Here is a 17,199-nt window from a genome sequence, read left to right as displayed (position 1 = left end):
GTAGCTGGACCTCTTTCAGTGTGTTGACGGATGAGGTCACATGGACTTTCCACTCGGATTGGTCGGGAGATCTTAGCCGCGATACAGCGAGTGTTCTGGCGTAGCCTAGTGCTTCAAGCGACCCGTCGAAGTAGTCTAATGGCTTGAGGTGCGTCGCTGGGTACCACTATGTCTGCCAGGGGAGTGCGGGAAAGCGCCTCCTTAATAATGAACAGTTGATGTAAACACTCTTCGTCCATTAAAGTTTGTTGTAGTACAATAAATTTTATTACCGTTCCTTCACTACTTCAGTGTTCGTATTTTCGGGCTCCTACACCTTTCCTTAATACGCACCAACAAGGCCAACTACAAGCACTTCTCCGGTAATTTACAGCCAACAGCAGGAGGTTCAAATAGTCGAGGTCAGATCAGTGGTGCGATTGACCTTGAAGTCAGAGAGGCAAGAGCAGTAAGCAGCACTTTTTACTTCAGTCCCTCGGACGGTGGTGTTAACACAATTACAAAGCTGAGATGAAGGTATACGCACCTTACTCGACACTAGCGTAGACGAAGGGAAGGCTCAGCATGAGTTTGATATGGACGTCGAAATACGGAAAGATTGTAAGAGCCAAATTTTGCTAAAGCCCATGAGGGAACTACCGGCTGCGGCAGTTGCAGTAGGGGCGGGTGACCAACCCTAGGCCACGAGAAGTCGCGCACAGTGAGAAAGACCAGCAGACGCGGGCTTCGTACCACTGGCGTACTCGACATGTTCCATTTGGTTCAAGGAAAACTGAGGGCAATTCGATCAAATTTTCGTTGTTAGTGAAAGTCGAATCCGTGACTCCTTTTGTGTATGTTGGTTTTTTTTTTTTTCCTGCTGCAAAAGTCGCACTTACTGTGGTGAAATCTGCGTTTAAAATCCGTCCCGCAACTCGATTCAAAACGGTGTCGTCTACACCGAAAAGGGCTCGGTTGTTACAGAACTTTTTTTGTACGTGAATGGTGGTTTAGCCTAGCCTCCGGGATCCGAGTCCAAAAAACCTGCGACGACGCACTGCATTAACTTGCGAATTCAGCTGGTGATGGTGACACTTAGTATTTTTTTTTCTCGTTTTCTAGCCAATGAAAGCTCAGCTTTCACCAAAAGTAGATGATTTGTCGTTAGAGATTAAGAAGTTTTCGGGGATACTATGGCCGCAGCTGGCAAAGGACAGGGTTAATTGGAGAGATATGGGCGAGTCATTTGCCCTGCAGTGGACGTAGTCAGGCTGCTGCTGCTGCTGCTGCTGCTGATGACGATGATGATGAGAAGGAGGAGGAGGATTCTATCGATATTAGCCATCTCCAATTTTTCCTCAGTGTCCATACATAGCGTTCGTACTTTCCAAGCTAAGCATTTTGAGAAAGATTGAACATTCTCAAAATGTTTACAGTGTTAGTACGTGCGTGATTTTTGAAGTCTTACGTTGAGCAATATGTCGTGTGAAAGGCCCTGGATATCTTGAAATCCTAGTTTTAAGCGAGCATAGAACTACTACTTCGGCGAAACGTCTTTAGATCACTTTTTTCAATCAATATTTTTTTTCAAATTCAATTTCGTTCCATCGACAAATGGCTTAAAAAGTTCTAATAATATTATTCCGCGGAGAGGTGAAGCGGCGTTTTGTTCACCTCTGTGGGCGCGATAGACGCCGCTCGTAAAAATAAAAAAATAAATAAATGACCACAACAGTTGTCCTAATAGGCGCAACTCAATGCCATATTTCGCGCACTTTATTTCGCCTTTGTCTGAGCGCACATGATATACATGGCAGCAAACAGAAGAGGCCAATTCAGGAAGAAGGCCCCAGCAACCGAATCATGTCTCAACTACAGTTACAATTCTCTGGAGCTTGTTCGCAACAACGTTCGTGGTGCCTTTGGCCTCCAGCTCGGGCAAAAAGACGCAAGATGTTCACTTCCTCCCGGTGGTTCTGTAGCAGTTTGAGGCCGGAGCGCATCGGGGACACGCCGCTGCAGAGGCTGGCGGGTAATAGCAGGCCGAGCTGCAGATGGGGCAGGTGGGCGCTGAAGGAGAGAAAGGGAAACACCTTATTAAAGCGAAACGAATGGCAGTTTCAGTTGACGAGTGTTGAAAAATTAGAAATAACTGCAGCGACCCGCACTGGGAGAATGCGAAAGCTTGATGCCTCCTCGGCACACCAAAAAAAAAAAAAAAAGAGCTATACGCGCGCATTTGAGCTAGAACTTGTAATTTGAAGCTGCCGGCTGGTTGACGTCATAAACTGACAGCGCCGTCCTCTGCTGCCGTGCGCACGGTCGGTACGGAGCAGAGCGCGCGCCCACCCGAGCGTGGCTGTGGTACGTTGTGATTAAGTCACCGAGACTGGGCAGGAGATAGACAGAACAGGGGAGGACACAGGCCTTGGTTGCCTGTGTCCCCCTTCAAGTTCCCCACTTCACCCCACCGCAACCCAAACCTGAACAACGAACAACTCACTCCCCTACGTTCACCACGCGCAGTTTGTTTATTCTTTCAGACACGAGCAGGCACCTGACTGTCAGTCTATATCGTCACGAACCGCGAACGCACCAGTGTTGCCTGACTGCCGCATGATTCAGGTGAATTTTAGAGCGCAGCACTTTGGCACCCGTTTCTGCGTCTCGCGGCGTCGCCATTGTTCGTTGTAACCAGCAGTGGACATCTTAATCGCGCTTTAAGCTGCGAAAGCAATGGAGCGGGAGCTTGGAAAGAGAAGCAAAGGCGCATAACTGCCCTCTTGGAACAGTGAACACCTGAATCGTACTTTAAGCAACGTGGTGGTAGTGACAGATGGGGGCTGCATGCGTTGTAATTAACGTCTTGTTGCCATTTTAAGGAAAAGAAGTAGGCATAACTGTCTCCCTTGGTCAGGGGACGCCTGAATCGCGCTTATGGGTACGTAGGGTGATGAGAGACAGATGTGGGCTGCAGGCATTGACAACGTTGTGCCAAAAGCACGGTGCTCAAGCCATAGGCCGTCAAAGCAGAAGCAAACGCCGGGACCGAAAAAATTGGCTGTGACTTAGCTAAGGTTAAGCCTAGACATCTGGAAGCGAAAAGCTCTCGCTGCTTTTCAGCCAACTCCCAAGCTACCACTTCTTGATCGGTGTTTCTGCGCCGTCCGACTGTTGCTTCTTCTTCTCTTTCCATGGCGAGTGTCTGCGCCTGTTCTGTTGTTGTTGTTGCTCCGGTACCCAAGCCCGAACCCAAGAAGGCCCAGTCCGAGCCGCCGAAATTTATTAAGTCCGGGAACCCGACGAGGCCGCAGCTCTTCAAAGCCGGGGATTTCCCACCCCTGGTACAAAGTCAAACTCAGGTGAGCAGTTGGAGTGGGTTAGTCTCTGGGCCCACCCGCCCTCCCTCCCCCACCGAATCCACCCTACAGCGGCAGGTAGAGGAGCTCAGGCGCCAAAACCAAATTCTCGCCCATAAAATTCAAGAAATAGAAGCCAAGCAGGCCGGGCAGTCCGAGCCCATGCTGAACACTAAGACAGACGAGAGCGATGACGGATCCTCAGTATCATCTTGACTGACTAGCGTCTCGCGGCGAACAGCGGACACGGTGGTCGATTCGGCCCCCGTTGACGCTGGCTGCTTCGAGGCCCTGGAGGGTAGAACCGAGCAGTTGGAGGAGCGGGTGACAGCACTCCCGAAATAAATTATGATTGCGCTCCGCGAGTCCTTTCAGGACATGTTCAGGTCCGCATTTGCTGAAATGCTTCCCGACATTGTGGCACAGGTGATTGGCTCTGTCCTTAAGGCGGTGCAACCCTTCGTCAGCTCTCGAATAAAAAATACTCTTTGCTGCGACTCCCCGCAAGCTAAAACATAAAATAGCTCCCCGACAGGCAGCAGAAAAAAGCGGTTCCGGCCCGATAGCCGCGGCGTTGATGCAGCCCCTAGCTGAGGCGGCGCCGGCCCTCGGACCGAGTGGCTACCCAACACCGTAATAATAAAAATATCAATATGGCTGGCAAACCTTCTCAGAAAGCTAACAAATAAGAACAATTCAAAATCATTCAATGGAACGGCAGGGGTTTCAGAGCCTGGAAAAAACGGTCACGCCTCCAGCTCTACCTGCAGTGCCTCGGTGACATGCCGGTGCTTCTTGCTTTGCAAGAGCCCGGCAAAATGATGCTAAATTCTCTCGGTATAGCTCGTTTCAGGGTTGGCCCCTCGACCATGCATCGTGGTGCATAAAGCATACACCGCGATTCAGGTCGATCTTGATCTGGAGACTGAGCAGGAATACACAATGGTGAGGGTTCTGCCTCTCAGGTGCCGCGACCCGTCAATACATGTACTGAATGTGTATTGCCCCCCTCATAAGGCGCCCTGTACTTTCAGCGAAATTTTCTATCGTGCACTCAGATTGGCTGACAAGGAACCCGTGGTGATTATTGTGGATTTCAACGCACCCAGTCTTCACTGGGGCTATCACTTCGAGAAAGCCAGGGGACGCTAGCTGGCGGAGCTCATCTCCACCCTTCGTCTTACGTTGCTAATTGATCCGGCTTGCCCCACACGTGTGGGCAACTTGGTCACCCGTGAGACGCGTCCTGATTTATCTCTGGTTAGGAACACTAGAAATACCACCTGGGAGAACCTGGGGGATTCCCTGGGCAGCAACCACTGCCTTCTCCGCATCCCGCTTTTGGCGAAGGCAGCCCGCAAAAAATGGGGACTGGCCAAATTAACCAATTGGAGCAGTTTAGAACTCATGACATCCCTCCCGTACTGTTCTCCGACGGCTATGCGGAGTGGGCAACACAGGTCACCAACATGCGGAAACAACATACGCAAACACTTCACACCACCAACGAGATCCCCGTAGTGGATAATCACCTCCTGCATCTGTGGGAGGTGGAAGAAGCAGAAGACAAATCGCAAGCTTAGAGCTCGCATTGCACAACTTACGGAGCAGGCACAGCTCACAGACACCAATTGGATAGAACGCTGCAACTCTGCAGCGCGTCAGATGAGCTCGAAAGGGGACTTGGCGTCTCTTATGCAGCCTCATCGACCCTTCTTAAACGAAAGGGGAGACGCAAAAACAGCTATGGCGGGCTCTTCACGGGTACCAAGGTACGATGGCGCAATTTGCGGACGCTTTGTGTGACAGGTATCTCTGCCGCACAAACGACCCGGTTCGGCCCGAGTACACGCATTCCGGCAAGCCAAATCAGGATTTAGACGCCCCTTTTGCGTTGCATGACCTTAAGGCGGCCCTGGGTAAAATGCGCCGAGGTGGGGCACCGGATCGGGATCGCATAACAGTGAAACTGTTGGCGAACCTCTCGGACTCTGCATACCTCAGTTTGCTACAATACATCAATCACATCTTGGATGGGTGTCCATTCCCTCTCGAATGGAAAACATCGCTTGTAACGCTCATACCCAAAGCAGGTAAAGTCGTGTCTACGGAAAACTTGAGACCCATCTCATTGACCTCGTGTGTGGGAAAGCTGATGCAGACGATGGTACGCGATCGCCTCTCTCTATACATGGAGGGTAAGGGCCTCTTTGCAGACACTATGTTCGGGTTCCGCCCGCACATGTCTGCACAGGATGTCCTACTCCAACTACACAGGGACATAATACGACCCACAACCGTGCAACAAAACGACAAGGCCATTCTCGCCCGCGATCTTAAGGGGGCGTTTGACAGTGGTAAACATGGTACCATACTGTCTAACTTGAACGCCACTAACTGCGGGGCGAAGGTCTTCGCCTATGTCAGAGACTTCCTCTCTGAGCGTCAGGCACTCCTCCGGATCGAGGACGAAGAATACGGCCCGTACTCTATGGGCACACGAGGTACGCCACAGGGGGCGGTGTTATCACCCCTCCTTTTCAACATCGCCATGATGCACCTGCCCGGCCAACTGGCTCAGGTGGAGGGCATAAAACACGCGCTCTACGCAGACGATATTACAATTTGGACCACCGAGGGGAGCCTTGGAGAGATGGAGGACCGCCTTCAGCAGGCCGCCTCCATAGTCGGGGCATATGCTGCTAACTGTGGTCTCCAATGTTCTCCCGCCAAATTAGAGCTTCTACACGTCAGGACAAATGTCAAGGACAACACGTCTCTACACATATCTCTGTTGGGCGGCCCCATCAGAGAAGTGGCACAGCGCCGGATCCTGGGTCTGTTCATCAATAACAAGCTTAGGCCGGACTCTACTATAGCGAAACTCAAGAGCATAGGTGAACAGGTAGGGCGCATGCGGGGTGGTATGCGGGGCAGGGACGCGCTACGGCTCGCCCATGCCTTCGTGACCAGTCGGATCCTCTACGCCGTGCCGTACCCACGCACCACCAAACAAGAAGACGAGCGCATTGACACCATCATCAGGAAGGCAACAAAGCGAGCACTGGACCTCCTGGTGGCTACCTCCAACGCCAAACTGAAGGCGTCGGGGGTCGTAAACTCCTATCAGGAGCTGAGGGAGGCCCACCTCGTGAACCAATATACGCGGCTATCGCAGACGGTTCCTGGGTGCCGTCTGACACTTACACATCCAACACACATGCATGCAAGAGCGGACGGAGAGCATCCCGGTGCTGTGGCGCCGCACGCTCTGGGTCGCTCCGCTCCCGCGTAACATGGACATGGCTTCACATGAAGGCAGACGACAAGCGCGGGTTCGCTCGCTTGAGAGGGAATATGGATCTAAAGAGGGCGTCTACTACGTGGACATCACAGGGCCGTCGCCCGCGGAACTCTACACGGCTGCCGTAGTCCACCGGGGAATGAATGCAGATGGGCTATCTTTTCAGGCCCCAAATTCAACACGAGCGGAGGAAGTTGCAATAGCTCTCGCTGCCGCCGATCCATAATCAGAACGGTTATGACGGGCCTGTGAACATTATCTTGCAGGGGAAATCTCAACTCTTGCCTCCCAAATTCTAAGACGCGCTCCCGCCGCTCCAACTCGCACAAACGTAATCTGGGCTCCTGGCCACCAGGGTCTACGAGGCAATGAGACCGCTGATGCGGCCGCCCGAGCGTTCACACACCGGGCTCCATCATCCTAGCTCTCCTGGCTCAGAAGCTCATAAACCGCTTCTGCGGTTCCGCGAAATATTAATTCATTACTGCGACAGCCACCGCTTCTACCCGGCACCTGCCAAGGGCCTGAATAAGGCGGAGGAGCGAACTCTACGGCGCCTGCAGACAGGAACTCTTCTCTGTCCTGCCATGGCAAAACATTTTGATCCGAACATAGATGGGCGCTGCTGTTTTCTCCTCCCCATCCGATCAGGAACCCGATTTTAATCCGGTCTATACATTCAAAGATATTACAACATATTATCAAAATTGTCATCGCCTTTACCCTAGCCCATGTAAAGGCCTGAAGAAGGCGGATGAGCGGCTCCTTCTCCGCCTTCTCACCAATACATTGCTGTGCCCGGCAGCGCTAAAACATTTTGACACCTCCTTTAGCGGCAGCTGCCCACACTGTAGTGCAGTGTCTTCTGACACCTATCACATGGTGTGGGCCTGCCCCTCCAACCCCGCTATTCCCCCCATCCCCAACCCAACCCGGGAGGACTGGGAGGCGACCCTGCTCGGCTGCCACGACTTACAGGCCCAACAAGCCTTAGTCGGGCGCGCCCGGGCGGCGGCAACCGCCACTGAGGTCCCATACTAGGGACCTCCACCTAGTGTTTGTAAGGATCGGTCCCTTACGGGCTGATCCAAACATACCTCCTGTTCATTCGTAATAAATGTTTTCACCACCACCACCACCCGCACTGAGGAGAGATCTGCGACATCTTTCACATGGTGTGGGCATGTACTCAGAGTTCTCACCTTCCCCCTTCCTCCACCCCCACCCGAGAGGCGTGGGAGACTGCCTTCCTCAACTGCTCTACACCGGAGTCCCAAAGGGCTCTATTAAAGCGGGTGCGAGACGTGGCCTCGTCGTGCGGTGTCCCGGACTAAGGATACCGACCATGCAGCGGTGTTTTCTGACCCCTAAACTCTCTTTGAGTATTGAAGTTTTTCACCACCCCCACCATCGGCTTTCATTGTGTTCATTGGCGTTGGCATTGACAACGTTTTACACTCCGGTCATTTTAAGGAAAGGAAGTGCGCATAACTGACTCATTGGGTCAGCGGATGCCTGAATCGCGCTTATAGGTACGTGGGATGATGAGAGAGAGATGTGGGCTGCATGCACTAGCGCTGACAACGGTGAGCGAACTCTCGCGATCAACCATTAACTGCCACCTGCCAGGGTTGCAGGGTTGGTGGGGTCTTTAATGAGATATAAAGACAAACAGGAATTTCTCGGCGCTTATGGGGATAACATCCCGTTAATCTCGCTCGTAACGCCTCCCACGGCTGCCTCGCGAAATATTTGCATAGATCTCGCCTTTGAGAACAAGGCTTTGGCATTGGTGCAGAAAGTCGAGCATATATATCCATCTATTTCTCCGACCACAAAGCTTCCTTCATGACAATCAAGAACTGTTAGTGGAGTGTTTCTTGAAGAAGGAAAATGTGTAAAAAATAACAAGTGTCTGTAATTGTACATACATGTCTTGCTCGAATTCTTTGCCTCAATCTAACGAATAGCTGAAACAGCTGATGAGCTGCGCTCAAATTTTGCATTAGGCACTAACGTAATCGTCGGAATTTTTAAAAATTCAATTACAAATTACTCGCTGCACCAAATGAGCTCATATTTGTCCAGTTGCTCCGAGATGTATCGCAAACAACACCCAATAAATAGCTCGAGTTTTAAAAATTGTGTCATGGCCCCTTTAACTACTACCGGTTATCTTGTTTTCGCATTACATGACCCGACCATGCCCGTTTCTCCTTATCTTCGAGTGCGATATGTCAACAGCGGATATAAAACGAAGCCACATAAACCGGGGCAAACGTGTTCGAAGGGGCTGCTTCAAAGACTGAGAAGGCATGTAGCGCGCGCACTTATGAGCCACGTGAATAGAGACAGATCATCCTAATCGTCGGTCATCAGGTTCGCATGTCATGACTCGATGTATACCAAGCGATTAATATTCTGGTTGCTTGATGTGCACACGCATATATGCTGCAATACTCACGGCAAACGCAGATGCCGCAGTTGCTGGGGGTCTCGAGGCCCAGCTCACACGGGCAACGGCACGGCAGCGACGGCAAGCAGCCCGCTGCGTATAGATATAGTCACAAGTTATGTGGTTAGCGAGGTCGCATAAAATGTTACCTTTTCACGCGCAGGTTCCCATTTCGTAGTTCGTGTCTACTTGAAATGCGCAACAAGTGAATACAACAGGACGAACGTGCCTGTGGTGGTTTCGTCATCATCTAAGCGGCAGTACAGCTGGCAGATCCGACAACAATCCAAGCGTCCCGTTCCCATGAAGGCGGTGACGCATTAAGGATACCAGGAAATTAGAAAGCGTAGAGCATGGTCCGTGTATGGTTTTCAATTTCTCCGCTGCCTCATTTCGTACACTCTAAGCTTGTGTTTACGCACGGCACTTTTAGCCCCTTATGCGCGACGAAAACCCAACATAGCACGCACAGTTCATACACTCAAATGCATCGTTGCAATGCAAATGAAGTGGACAGGCGCCCCTATGTCTGCAAGCGATGTTTGGAAGCATCATTGCGGGCAACCTTGACCACGATAACTTTTATGGAGGGCTACCCTGTTTACTGTACGTCTTATAATCTCCTGCTTTTTTAAATCCTGCCCTTAGCACTATTTTGATGGACACCAGCGATAGCTATCCTTGTATGAGCCATGAGAGGTCTCTTCTTTCGTGCATGTCCCTCCCATTATAAATTCGCAGTTTCAAGGCAACTCATGGTGACTGCGTTGGTGAAGTTTGCGTATACGGTCGATCCCGGATATATCGAACACAAAAGGATCACGAAATAATTTGATACATCTATATTTTGACACATAAATTTCATCGTAATAGATAAGGTTATCTTCAACCTAGGTGCAAGAATGTGCTGCAGCCTCGCTACAGCAGCGCACTTCTTGCGTTGCATTCTAGCGTATGTTGTCATCTCACTGTTCGCTGGGTGTCGCAACACCAAGACTTCTTGGCATCGAAGCCACAACGGGCGGTGCTTTGAAACTAGACACCGCCTATCGTAAGAGGTCCTTTCCGGTTAGAGGTAAACTTTGAACAAAATAATCTGTGAATTAAATTAAGGCATCGTTGGTTTTCGCAACATTCGGCAGCGAAACGAGAGCGGAACAGGATAGGCGAAAACACAGGTAACATTCTGTCAACTACGTTGGCATTCCCGTACAACAAATGAAACGAATATTGGCTTTTTTTTTTTTGCATAACAGTTATGTTGCATGGAAAAGGTGTACGCCGTACCGAAGGCTACCCAAAACTACCGTCCGATCTCTAACCCCTCCCTAAAATCTCTCAGAAATAAAGTTGTTACCTGCCTATCTACCTACCCAACGTTTCCCTCGTCACACGATTTTTCTGCTTCTTCCAGTGGCTAGCTGGGCCGACAAGCGTTCAAGGCTGAGTATCCGACCCGGCTTCGCGCGCGAAAAATTATCGCGAGAACAGCGTCCCCGCGACGTCAAATTATCCGGTGAACGAGAGTCCGATAAACGCATGCAAGCGGTGAGGCTACACTTATGAATGGAATTTTCAAGGTACTGTTTGACCGTTAATTATAAACAGTCATTTGACATATCTTGGTTTCGTGTATCCAGGATCGGCTACAAGCAACAGCTGCTATGTTCACAGGCCACATATCAACTACTCCGCATATGTTGCTACAGTGACACGAGAAACCGTGCTTGTTAAGCACAGCATCATCGTGCTAACTAACGGGAGGCACCACGGTATACTAGCCCATGCTTGCGATTTCCCTCATAGGTGCAGCTCCTAGGTCCACTGTAAATGCTGAGGACTCAGACCACTTTCTCTAGATGCCAGGCAAGTAAAGAATTTAGTCCCCCCCCCCCCCCCCCCCCCCCCCTTTTACCAGACCATACCGCCCATTGCATCTCCTGCAGTGTAGAGAGGTATCACATCAGCAGTAACCCTATATGCCAACTGGCGACAGCTTTGCTTGCCTGCCAAAGTTTCTCCGACTGCACAGCTACGGGATACTCTTAGGAACCGGAAAAGTCCAGTCTTGAATAAGAGCAAAGTAATTTTAATTTCTCCCGTGTAAGCCTCAACTGTTCGCAGTTCTCTAACAAGACGCATCTCCTCTAACTCATCCATGCGTATAGTCTCAAGATGGGGAAGATTTTCCTCAAAACTACTCACCTGAAGCTTCTTGGTAATATATGGCGACGAGAGTGAAAGCCAGCAGCACTTTGATCGTCATGGCCATGTCTGAAAAAAGCATACGGAGTTACGTACGCGAGCAGGCAATGTTTATAACCAACCTCACCTCCAGCACAACCCAGCTGTATACGACAGCACGCGTGTACGTTGTTTTGGACGACAGCCTACCAGCCCTTCTGTACGCATTCTTTACTTAATTTTTTTTTAACTTGCTCTCTCGAGCAAGTACCGCTCAATTCCCTAGGAAAACACGTTGGCTGTGCATTTGGTTCATGTTGACGTCCTTCATTTCATTCCTTTATGCGATGCATCGATACCAAGCATCTTCGCGGCGACTAAAACCGCGTTTGTTTCCACGTCTGAGGCAGTGCGCGAATGTGCATTTAGGGCGTCTCAACTGGAATATGCTCCAACCGCCACGGTGGCTCGTCGACTTCGATATGATTTCATTTGCGCGGGATTCCTACACGAAGCACAGAAGCTGAAGCCACGCCTCACAAGGCGACCACTTTTACATTAAGCTTAAAAAATGTGTGCCTAGCGTAACCATGATCAACTGCGCGATGTAGTCGCAGTTGTTAGCCCCGGATATTAGCAACCGGATGGAAAGGCGGTCGCGAAGAATACGTCAGGAGTTATATCGAATAAAGTGTGCTGAGCATTCCCTTGGATATTTTTCATAATCAAGTACGTCATGCTTTATCCTAGCTGTTGGATGAAAATTACGAAATGTTCATTTAAATTGAAATCATTCGGTCGCGGTCGGTCGAAAAACGATCGTAAAAGGCGATAACTTCTTTATATCTAAATTAATTATTTTATCTTATTGACACTGCCTTCACTGTAACATAATACGCAGCAAAATGGCACGTACAATGCGTAAATGAAACGCAGAAAAACTCACCTTGATTTTAACAGTGCCCGCTGGAAGTTATAGGTCGGTAGAAGAGCAGAAGAGCAGTGGTTGAGTGCGCCGATTCTTGCGGACGACAGCGTTTTAAAACGCGCGTTCCGCAGAATCACGTGACATTTATTTGCACCGGAAGTCGCAGCGTCGAGCACTGTTCCTTTCTTTCCTTAACATCCATTTCTCACAGATCACGGCACGTGGCCCTGTTCAACAGTCTTTAACCTCCGTAACATCCGCTTGATCAAGGCACGTGTAGACTGCAGGCGCAAAGTTCGCAGAATAGACGAACATAAACAACGCTATATACGAGTACAAACGCGCAACTGGCGGATGTTGCCACTCTGACACGAAACATTAAACTGCGCGTGGCATCTAATTCGAGGTACTCTGTGTGCCCTGATATCCAAAATACGTGACGGAGAATGATAGCACGGACAGCATGTACACAACTCATTCGTTGTAAAGTTAAAGGGTTGTCAGTTTCATTGTTTCCGTCTGAAGTAACTCTCCTGTCAAACAAGGGGCATAAAGGCATCACGAAGCGATGTGCTTTCATCTAAGCACGGAAATGTACTTGACGAGTGAAGTGGTCTAGACTAGTCCGATGATCGATCATCAAAAGGCATTGAAATAATTGACGGTGCTCAAACTGTATCATCACATACTCACAATAACAGCCCCTGCATTTTTGTTTTGTTCTGCACTAAACACTCTACATCACAACAGCGGGGTGTCGAGCTAGTTAGTGCTGTAGAGAGAACAAACCAGTGCTGTACTCTAAACACGAATACACCTGCATGGGAGTAGAAAGGGATTAAAGTGTCATCTAGCGCACTCTCATTTAAAAAGGAAGTGCGTTAGATGACAGTTTGCTCCCTTTTTTCACCTTTCTGTTTAGAGTATAGGAGGAACACAAACACCTTTCTCGTGTGTGTCGCATTTCTGTGTTGAGGCGGAAGCCTTTAATGCCTCATCGTTGTAAGCACGAGTTGTCGGCAGAAATGTCACGCTTTTCAACTGGTCGGAATGGTCGTGACGTCAGAGTGCGCGAATTTCAAATGGGCCAATTGTACTTTGGCTCGTAACCATGCAAGCAATTAAAAGGATGGTATAGAGATTCTCCAAGTAAGTTGGACTGAGTTTGGTTAATTACTTAATTAACCAATTAGACTAATTAACCTTTGAAGTCAGACCAAAGAAATGAATAACACCGAGTAGGAAATTGGTCGAGTTGGGGAATCGAACCAGGGTCTCCGGAGTGCGAGACGAGCACGCTACCCACTCCGCCATGCCAGCTTGATGGTTTGGAACGAACAAAGGCGCGTCAAGTGAATACGGTGTCTTCGTTCACTCCCATCTTCCTCCCTTCCTTACGGCAAGGTTCAGGTGTCCACCGAGATATGCGATACAGATACATTTCCATTCCTCAAAAACCAATTTACCGACGAGCAAGACGTAGAGCCCCCTGGCAGCCTTGCAAGACGCTGTCGCGTTGCCCTCTTAGAGGCGAAGCTTAACATCTTAACCACACATCAGTGACACAAGCAGCAACACCGCGCTTAAGGCTTTCACCTCACCGCACTTTAGGTCAACAAAGTGCCCCCCTGAATTTTTGTGTCCCTGTTCCACGCACTGTTCTGTTCGTTACCCTATATCGCACCTTACCCTTCGCAAAACGCGAGGCCACAGGTCTCTTGTTTTTGGGTTTAGGCTGGAAGCATTTTGCCCTTTTAGTACGAAAGCACCCCTTCACTAGAAATCCTGAAAAAGCTGATGTCTCTCTGAAACCTCTCAGATACTTGCAGGAATAAAATAAATATTGCTGCGGCAAAAACCAATTTACAATTTACAATATTTCGTGCTTAGCAATGTTGAACCACCAGCATTTTTTTTTTCCCGTTAACTACCAGCACAGTAGCGGTGTCACTGGTACCAGTGGATTTTAATGGTGTCAGCAAAGTCTGCGTATCAATTCGCAGGTCAGTCCAACAATCCTCGTTACTAAATCCAACAATTTACTCCCCGTCAATCCAACAAACCATATGTGTCACACCGTGTCAATCCGCCGCGGTGGCTCAATGGTTAAGGCGCTCGTCTATTGAGCCGGAGGACCCGAGTTCGAACCCGACCACGGCAGCGGCATTTCGATGGACGCATATTTTCATGAAAAAATTTCTTTAAAAAGTAGCCTTCGAAAACTATTACACGTGAAAGAGGTTCAGTGCACTCTTCAGCGTCTCATGACTTCGGCGCAAAGAAAAAAAATATTGAATCTATTCTCTTTTTCGGCATTCAATTTTTGTATTATATGTCTTTGTGCATGAATGAAAAAAAAAAAGGAAACGTGGTTAAACATACGGGCAGAAGCTTCGATAAACAACTGCTGGTGCAAATTAACGAAGGATGAACCGCTCCAGACAACAGATCAAGCAAGCCGCATCAGCTCATTGTAGTTCATTTGCCATGCTAATAAAAATTAGAAGAAAACTTGCGTAATAGGAATCAGTTACCCTATTGTAATTGTTCAGTTACTTTGGGGGACTTTAACTTACCACGAAAATTAGTTTAATTTGAGATGATGTAATTGTAATTGTAACCAGTTACATTTTTTCTGCAACGTGGATAAGGCTGACATCGTGCGAGACAAGCTGCCGTTCAAAGCACTACTTTCGTTTTGAATCACTTCGTCAACTTTTGCTTTCAATGAAATAAATGCGGCATTCCGGCCCTTGTAAACTCTTATCTCGCCTCTTCACGAGGATACCAACATGCCGGTGCTCCGTCCAAAAGCAACGGAATCCGCGATACGCCAGGATGATCAGAATCGCGATACGCTCGGAATTTTTACGAGACAGTGGTAAAGGCCCCGTGCGGGGAAAAACCCGGCCTCAGCGTCGTTTTAATGATAATAATAATAATAATAATAATAATAATAATAATAATAATAATAATAATAATAATAATAATAATAATAATAATAATAATGTCTTTGTCCGTGTCATACACGGTACATGACACTGGAAGCCGGAAGCAAAAGCTATCATAAATGACAGCTTGACAGAGCCGCAGGCCGCCAAGCACTATAAAGCGGCATAATTTCTTACTTTAAAAAAATACTATACAATACAATACACAATACAGCCTGATCATGAAATTCCACTCTTCGAGAGTAGACAGAGCGTAGAATTAGCATGTGACGGGAAAATACTGGTTGCCCAAATGGGCGGTGACCTAGAAAAGCAGTTTCGATGAAAAGAAAAAAAAAAAGAGTCAACCGCAATCGAACCCCTTTTCCTCCTTTTGTAGGGGAGCCAGGAACGCTGGCTCTACACCAATGAGGAATGTACGCACAGTTTAAAAAATGGAGGCCATGTACGAGCACCTCAAGTCGTACAGAAGGCGAATTACATCACAGGGACACTTAATTAGTTAGTGTCCCTACTAAGTGTAACCAATTAATACGGACGACGATGTGTAATAAAGCAGTGTGTGATGGCAACAAGAGTGTCGGTGTCTGCGAAAGGGTGCATCAGGGGACCCCGAGCCGACCGCAGGGACCGCTATCGCGTCATGCTCAGTGTGAATATAAGTGTCCTTTAATTTTCAATCGACGACCATACATAAATAAACGTCGTTTTCTACATTTATATTGCACATTTTGCTATAATTTTTCGTGATGAAACAGCTGAAGACCAGAAAGTCACGAATGAAAATTAATTGAAATACTGAAAATTTTGACCAAATTGGCCATTTTATTTGCCGCGTCCCCGCTTAAGTGAGACAAAGCTTGTTAAAGCACTGACCTTTACCTCAGAATGTTCAGCGGACTAAATCGTCTAGATCAGACCCAGGAAAAGTGAATGTATAAAATACGGCTACTCAACGTTTGTTCCTTCTAAATGTGTTTCCCCACAGCTTCGAGCATTGTGTGTACGCTTTTTTTTGAACAAGCTGTTCTCTTTGTAGCCTCTCCAGTTTGTGTCGTTAGGGCGCCTCTGTGTGGCAAACTGTGTTGTGAACTGTATTGAAAATTGGCTGTGTCACATCCAGTCAGTTTGTATAAATGTTTGTAGCAACGTTCTAACTCTTTGTACATCGTTCCTTTTCACGTAGAAACGTTTACTTTTTTGCGTGCGCTGCATGGAAATGTCACAATGATCCACGTGTATACTTGCAGTCATGGAGTCAGGATGGTGTTCTCGATCTTTGCCCAACATTTCTGCTCGGCAAACCAATATTTTTTTTACATTTAACTGCCACCCGGTGCCGGCCGTTCTGAAGTCGCCCTCAAGTCCTCTGGTGCGCTTAGAAACACCTGCGAATCTGGCTTCACTTGTACGTAGGTCGCTAATATTCTATCACGGGACGTGTGCAGCCGCAGGATACGCGTACAGGAAACGAGTTCACTGCGGTGTTCGTCAGAACTGCGGCTGCCTGAATACATTTGAATGTTGAGTGTAGCCGTTGACTTTGTATATCACTCGGTTACTTTAGTTGCATTGAAGACAACCTGCAAATAACTACGCCAAATATATGAATACACATGCGCACGTAGTACAGACATGACAAAAACCGCTAACAAGTTAATGCTCTAGAAAAATTCACCTTGATAAGTTGTTTGCAAAGCGAAATTTAAGATGCATAGTCAAGTTTTTGTTTCCTAAGCACGACCACTTTCCCAACAGTTTAAGCTTTCACAAACGCTCCCCGAAGGCTCCGCGCTTTCTCGCAAAAAACTGAGACGTGGTAAAGTGGACGCGGGTGGCAACCGGCAAAGGAAGGCTGGCAGAAAAATATTAAGCATGAAACGCTTTTAGTTCCCGTTCATGCAAACTCAATGAATATCGTCGGAGAACCGCGGCGAATGTGAGGGCGAACATGGCGCCGAGTTTATCACTTCTTTCTGGACTGGCGGGTTAGAGCAGCACATCAAGCGGCGGCGGAACGAAACTAAATAGTTTTTACA

The 17,199-nt window shown here is 48.4% G+C and overlaps 1 long non-coding RNA gene across 2 annotated transcripts in view; it reads right to left on the bottom strand.

Moving 5' to 3' along the window:
* Positions 1 to 12,275, bottom strand: part of LOC149364490 (uncharacterized) — a 53,695-nt gene extending 41,420 nt beyond the window's left edge. Inside the window, exons 1-4 of one of the 2 annotated variants that reach the window (XR_016288619.1) lie at positions 12,228 to 12,275; positions 11,303 to 11,371; positions 9,107 to 9,190; positions 1,782 to 2,049 (exon numbers count right to left, since the gene is read on the bottom strand). This is a non-coding gene — a long non-coding RNA (uncharacterized LOC149364490). Of the gene's footprint in view, positions 1 to 1,781; positions 2,050 to 9,106; positions 9,191 to 11,302; positions 11,372 to 12,227 lie in introns of those variants that run through there. The other variant, XR_016288620.1, reaches the window with a different exon arrangement.
* Positions 12,276 to 17,199: the final 4,924 nt, after the last annotated feature.

The sequence above is a fragment of the Amblyomma mixtum genome, chromosome 2, assembly GCF_055824585.1.
Source record: "Amblyomma mixtum isolate Tamu chromosome 2, ASM5582458v1, whole genome shotgun sequence".
In the NCBI taxonomy this organism is placed as follows: Eukaryota; Metazoa; Arthropoda; class Arachnida; order Ixodida; family Ixodidae; genus Amblyomma; species Amblyomma mixtum.
The sequence above is the reverse complement of the archived record's forward strand: the minus strand, read 5'-3'. Positions and strand labels throughout refer to the sequence as shown.